Source organism: Hemicordylus capensis, chromosome 6, assembly GCF_027244095.1.
Source record: "Hemicordylus capensis ecotype Gifberg chromosome 6, rHemCap1.1.pri, whole genome shotgun sequence".
In the NCBI taxonomy this organism is placed as follows: domain Eukaryota; kingdom Metazoa; phylum Chordata; class Lepidosauria; order Squamata; family Cordylidae; genus Hemicordylus; species Hemicordylus capensis.
This window is the reverse complement of record NC_069662.1, coordinates 155,592,403-155,599,720: the sequence shown is the minus strand read 5'-3', so window position 1 is coordinate 155,599,720 and position 7,318 is coordinate 155,592,403.

Here is a 7,318-nt window from a genome sequence, read left to right as displayed (position 1 = left end):
GCTTTTCTGGACTGAAAGATTCCAGATATCCTTACAGAATATCAGTTCCACAGCTGAGACTCGTGCAACCAAAACCTCTCCCCAGAATTATTAATTTAATTTTTAGAGCATTGTAATCTGAAAGTGGATATTCAGTAACATTTTTTTCTCAAGCTGACATGAAGATTGTTTAGTTTTTCAAGGTTTCGGCAATGCCAGAATGCATGGAAGCTTTCAGACCGGGAAAGCCAAGTGACCAACTTAAAATTCCACAGATGAAAAGTTTGATCACTTAATGGGCAAGGCAAGGAGCATTAAGACAATCATTTTGTGGGGGAGAAAAATCCACTCCGTTTTTTGGCTCCTTTTCCGAGGCTCATACTGTGCAAACACATTGTAGAATCCACTCTCCGTCAAAAGTGATGGATAACAATCTATTATGTGTTGCAGTTTAAAAAAAAAATTCTAATGACTAACACTCTCTGCTGTGAACCCTGTTGCCTATTAAGATCATCTCGAGAGGTCTGACTACAGGTGCTGCAAACTCGTTTGGTGGCAACTCCAGTCCGGGCCTTCTCTGTGGCTGCCCCAGGGCTTTGGAACGTGCTCCCTGCTGAAATAAGAGCATCTCCTTCTCTGTTTGCTTTTAGGAGGACCCTGAAGACGTATCTGTTTTCCTCGGCCTTCAACTGAGATTTGATTTTTAAATTTTAATGTGTTTTTAATGTGTGTTTATCTATAATTTTTATCTTTTTATGAATTTTAAATGTGTTATATTGTATGTTTTAATTCTGTACACCGCCTAGAGATTTTTATACTAGGCGGTATATAAATTTAATAAATACATAAATAAATAATAAATATAAGGATTTTTTAAATGCATGGATAACAGAAGTATTTTATGAGTGCTCTATGCCTAGTTGGAGTTTGGATGAGCAAGTTCTTTTGATGTTGCAGCAAACTGGAGGAATACTGTGCCACCTTGCTGATGTGCTTCTGCTGTGGAAGCACATCAAGTATCAGATGCACTGTTCACATGCAGCTCCTGTGGCTTGGAAACTGCTTCCTGGTGATGCAGCCCTGTGCCACTGGTATGTCGGTGTGTGGGACCCTTGCCCCACCAGGGCAGCAATTCTACACCAAAGGGGCTGGGGGCGTGGCCAGGGAGCACAGGGCAACAAAGAGATTAAACTTAAATATGGGGGCAACAAACCACCTCATTTATTGGAACAAAAAGGTCCAATGTGAGGTTACTTCACCTCCCTTGAATTATCTCTTGAGAGGAGTCTTTTCTCTTAGCAGCCTAGGTTTCGTCACCCTCTCCCGCCTTACTTGTCTTTTGGCTCTCTCTTTCTCCTCCTGCTGGAATGCTCTGATTCTCTTATTAATTCCACAGGGAATGCTGCCCATCACTCTCTGGTCTCAGGCTGGGGTATCTCTTGCATCCTCTGAGTTGCCAGGTCATCTCCTAGAATGTAAAGCAGGATTTCCCCCCTTGTTCCTGTCTTCTCCTCGCTTCCAGCTTCTTGAACTATTTCTTCAATTAGAGTCATATATGGCGAAGCAGGATCATAAGAGGCCCCATAACCACCATCTACAGGACCCTGAAAGTTCTGCTTCCAGAATTGTTCATTCCTCTGTCTTAAATGCTTTAGGGAGAAAGCAAGTCCAGATACCCCCAACCTTTCCCCACTTCTGAGACCCCTCTCTTATCTCATCTTCTCCTCCCCCATAAAAACCCATCTGAGCTTCCTATTCAATCCTTTCCCAACCTGAGCCTTGAAAGTGGTCCTGCAATAAGTCTCCATCTCTTTCTTCTTCCCCTGAGCTTTGTCCCTGGGGTTGAGAGCTAGGACTAAGGTCAAATGCTGCGGCCAATCATAGGGGTTTTTCCCACCCAAATGTTGCCTGGCTGGGAGCAAGGCCAATGATTAAATAGGAAACACCCTTGTGATTGCAGGTGGTTCATCCACATACACTGCTGTTTGTAAGGCATGTACTTGCCCACAGGGAAGGAGCTTCCATGCTATTCTGGGGAACACAGAGGGCCCTAGGCAAGGGTTCTCAGACTTCCGTCCCAAGATGCGCAAATTGTGCAAATTTACTTGATTTGCATAATTTGTAGGTCACCATGTTCAGTTTTCCTTGGCATAGAATTGTGTATTGTTTTCCTCCTCCTCCTAGGCCTGACCTACGCCAGTCACTCACAAACACTCACTTGTACCTTGTAGTGGAGTGAAACCCAGTCTGGTGAATGAGTCCAACACGTGTTTTGTACTTACTAGATGCAAATATTTGTATTATACATACAGTTTCCAAAAGACAGGATTCTACAGGGAGTGCCCTAAGGAGCAAACTCAAAAAGGAAAGAAGCAGTCACCGTTTTTGTGACGGAAAAATGGAACAAGCATATGTGGGTTTTTTGTTTTGGTATTTTCTATAGAACATGGGATAAGGCAGGGAATTAGAAATCTCAATAAATGAATGCTATTTGTCCATTTTTCAACCCAAAACTAGACTAGAAAGTGTTGTGGATCCCTTACCATCCACAGCATTACTACTGTGTGGATCTATTCCTCATATTTCATTATCAAATGCAAGGTTAAATACATTATATAGACATTTGAGGTGTGAGCCTCACAAGGTTAATGCAAGTACAGCAATAACTGCTCTTTGAATATAATTATACTTTCTGTGCATCCACTCTGCTATGATTATTCCCCCCCCCCTCTGCCAACGAGGGATGATATAGGAAGCGCATGTTACTCTTTAGCCAGCTGTGTTATTAGTATTTGGCATTGGAATACATTATATAAATTTATTGAAGTGAAAGTGGATTCTACCAAATACAATGTGTAAAGGGCAGTTGTTGCCCAGGATATGTTTTCTACATTATGCTTGTAGCGAATGACTCTCAACAATCCATTATTAGTATATATTACAGTTTGGGAGAGTGCCCAAAAGCTATTTCTGCTCAAAACCATTGGAAATTAAGAAGCAATTCAAGCAGCTATATCAACATGTCACCCTCAACATCTTCCTTCTCCTTGGAACCCCCCCCCTTTTTTTTTTTGCTTGAAGATTTGCATGCATAGAATATGAAAACTGATATGGAAGACCATACTTCTACCTAATGCCTGAAATGCAGGTTGTCTCCATTAACCTAGGCACCTGGATCCTATTCTTCGTGATGCAGCATTATATACTCGGCAAATTGTTCAAAGGCATCTTGCACTGGCCTACTTGCTACATATAACTCTCTTACTGTAGGGGGAAAGGAGAGTTATGCTATTGTTTTCAGCTCCAGAATAATTTATTGACTGAAATTTCTTTCTTTAGAAAATGGAAGTCCTGCCCAAATGAAGAGAACAGAAAAGAGAAGTAAACTCTGGCAAAAGAAATGCAAGGAGACAATAAGGAATGTGAAAAGAGAGTATGAAGAACATTTAGCTAAAAGCATCAAGGGAAATAATAAAAACTTTTAAAAATACATCAGAAGCAGGAAACCTGCCAGGAAATGGTTGAACCATTAGATGATGAAGGAATTAATGGGACTATTGAAGATATGGAGACTGCAGAGTTGTTCTTTGTATCTGTCTTCACTGCAGAGGATACTGAGTATATACCGCACCTGGACTCAGCTTCTCAGGGATGGAGGCTGAAGAACCGAGTCAAACAGAGGTGGAAAGAGATTACATTCTAAGCTGTCTTGACAAATTAAAAATTACCAAGTCACCAGGGTTAGATGGCATCCACCCGAGAGTTCTTAAAGAAATCAAATCTGAAATTCCTGATCACCTTGCAAAAATATGTAACTTATCTGTACAATCAGACTCTGCACTGGAGGACTGGAAAGTAGTCAATGTAACACCAATTTGCACCTGTCTTGTGATAATTCTTAATTGATTCCAGTGGGACAGTGGGTGGTCAGGGTCTCCTACTCTACCCAAGGGGAAGGGGAGTAAGGACCCTGCACTAAAGGAGAGTAGGTAGTGGCAGCAAGCATTGCCAGCCTGGAAGACCAATCCCTTTAGTGGGTGTCAGTCCTTCAGTCACCCTGTAACCAGGGAGGGGTCTACCCAATGAGTCTGGTGCGCACACTGCTATAGCAACTTTGTAGGATTTCTTGTTTTTGTATAATTTGTATTGTAATTATTTTGCTTTTGCTAATCTTGTGGAGGGGAGAGAGTTTTCTGAGGCACTGAAGTGATCCCTGGAAATCTTTTGAGCAAGTCTCTCTTGGCTTCTGAGACATCACTAGTTATTACCAGTAGATAAGAATTATTTGTAATTTTTTTGAACTTCTCTCTAGGGTGACCAAGTGCAAATGAGGTTAGGACTCCTATATGGTGCTTTTAATCACTATGCAGAGTGAATTTTGGCAAGTGCAGCTTCCCCATCCCTGCAGGACAGCCTGCAGCAGGTGCCACAAAATCCTCTTCTGTATCTCTATTAAAGGATAAAGGAGCTCGATCCTCCCTTGTATCTGGTAAAGAAGCTCTAAACAAAAATAAGGTGGTGAACAAGGCAAATTCCATACTCATGCTCATTAGGAAAGAGATTGGAAATAAAACTGCTAACATCATAGTGCCCGTATACAAATCTATGGTGCAGCCACATTTGCACTACTGTGTATAGTTACAGTCACCATATCCCAAAAGGGACATTATAGATCTGGAGAAGGTGCAGAAGAGGGCAGCCTTTTCTGGCTGCTCTCTCTTCAGCTTCCCACAGACAGACTGAACCACCACGCAGAGAGTAGCTACAAAACAAACTGAGCTATTGACCCCTCCTCCTAAAATGAGAAGGGGAAACTCCTTTTGAATTTGGTTGGTTTCAGGCTTGGCTTGGCTACCAGTCACAGGCCTCCTGTGGATTTCCAGGCCTTGTTAATCCCTAGCTACTCACCACAGATGCATAATTTATACAGGTTGCAAAATGCAGTTTTTCTTGCCTCAGAATTTGGGTTACCTTGGCACAGAATTTTTGTGTGTGTCCATAGCCCTGGTTACCATCACTCACACACAACAAGACTATTCTCACACCCTGCAAAAATCGGTCTAGAGAGCCTAGCCCAATTTTTGCTGGTCGTGTAAACCACTGGGTTCGCAGGTCCGCTTGCGAAGCTCTCCCCTTAGCCCAGGTTAGCGGAGTGCTCCACTAACCGGGGTTTCTGGATCATGTGTTGCTGCGCCACAGCTCCGCGCCATGGCGACTCACAAGAAGACCCCCGACCAGGAGGCTAAAAAGCAGCCTCCTGGCTGGGGGGGTCTCTCCAGCATGCTCTGCACACTCACGTAGAGCATGCTGGAACTTCCGGGGGATGTGTGGCCCTTGAACTCCCAAGCCCCCACTGGCTCTGTAATGGAGCCAGCAGTTGTGTGGGCAGCCAATCTGGCTGCCTAGGGCAGACTGGACAATTGTCTGTGTGGAGAGCGGACTAAGCCTGCTCTCTCCACTAACCCCATTATGGCGGGTCTCACCAATCGTGAGACCCGCCTCAACATCTGTACTTCAGGGCCTTGCTACTTGTCTGATGGCTACAGGGCACCTAAAGCCGGAGAGGCAAGATGCCTCACAGTTGCAGGGAAGCAACAGCAGGTGAGAGGGCAGGCCCTCAGCTCTTGCCTGTGGGCATCTGGTGGGCCACAGTGGGAAAAAGGATGCTGGATGAGATAGGCCGTGGGCCTGATCCAGCAGGGCTGTTCTTATATTCTAGACAAGTGGCCCTTGTCACCTGCGGTTCCAGCAACCACAGTTTTACAAATACACGGACTAGTCTTAGAGACCCAGTTTCTTTATTCACAGTGCGAAAATAAGCTAAAGTTTACCTATCTGCAGATGCGGAGTGGGCAGAAATGACTTCCAGTGTCACTTCTGGCCACCATTTTAGAGCACGGAGCCATTTTGAGGCTTTCTTTTTTAAAGAATTATTTTGTTGCTGAAAATTCAGCTCATTTGGGGGTTTTCAGGGGGCATTTCTGGAGCCCTGCAGCCCTGGAAAGCAAGGCATTATGCATTACTACTCATATTTCTCCCCCCTTCCCATTTTTTAGGCATTTCTTTCTCTTCAGAACCTACCCCACCCCACCCCAATTCTCATAGAGTGAAGGTTTCATTGTTCGCTGTTTCCATAATTGCGCCTAGAGGTGAGAACAGAACCCTCTTCTTGAGTGCCAATTGATGGGCAGGCTAGCCACAAGCTGAGCAGCTGTGACAATTGTCAGCTGAGCAGTGGCAAAACGATCCCTGGAGAAAGGTCACATGAGTGATTGGGGGGAGGGAAGGCTGTTTATGTTGCTGGGAAGCCATAAAAGGCAACGGGCCATTTGCCCGTTGCACTTCCATCGATGGAAGATCAACTTAATAAATCTGGGAAGCAGACATGGTGGCATTTGGCACATGATTAATCCGGAGCATTACTCTAATTGCTTTAATTAATATATTTATTGTAGATCTTTAAAATACAACACAAAACCTTATGGCTTTGAACTATAGAACAATTCCCTATAAAACAAAGCATGCTGTCAGTATCTCCCTACACAGAAAGGTGTAATTTAGGCAGCCATGTTCTTTTTCATCTTAAGCCTAAAACAGAGGGGATATAATGCATACTTAATCTGTGGACACCTCTTATTTAAAACTAAGTTCAGATGTCCTAACTGAGGCCAATATTTGTGCCATCATTTTAAGAGAACAAGCAAGTGCCTATTAACACCTGCTTCTCTTATTGTGTAAAGGTAAAGTGTGCCGTCAAGTCAATTTCGACTCCTGGTGCCCACAGAACCCTGTGGTTTTCCTTGGTAGAATACAGGAGGGGTTTACCATTGCCTCCTCCTGCGCAGTATGAGATGATGCCTTTCAGCATCTTCCTATATCGCTGCTGCCCAATATATTATGTATAGGTATGCATGTTGGTTGGATGCTAAGAGACTCTTGCTTTTTGACTGGGAGAACCTTTGATATTTAAAGTAGCAAGAGCTATGCTGAAGGAAAGGGAGAGGTTGGTGATCTAAACATGCATTAAAAAATATGCATATAATAACATGATTTTATTGATTGACACTTTATACTAAAATTAGTAACAAGCAACCTGCACAGTTTTTGGAGCTCTGCTTGCTCCTGGTTTTTGGATGTCGCTCAGCAAAATCTAGACAGGAGGAGGGGGATCATATGGGAGGTGAGTGCAGGTTTCAACGGCACTGTCCTACCCAGCACTTTCCCCCAGCATATTTTTAAGGGGGAGGAAATGTCACTGGAGCCTGTGCCCAGCTCTCACATAGTCACTTTCCTCTTTTCCTGCCTAGGCTTTTGCTCACAGACAACCAAAAATCAGAAG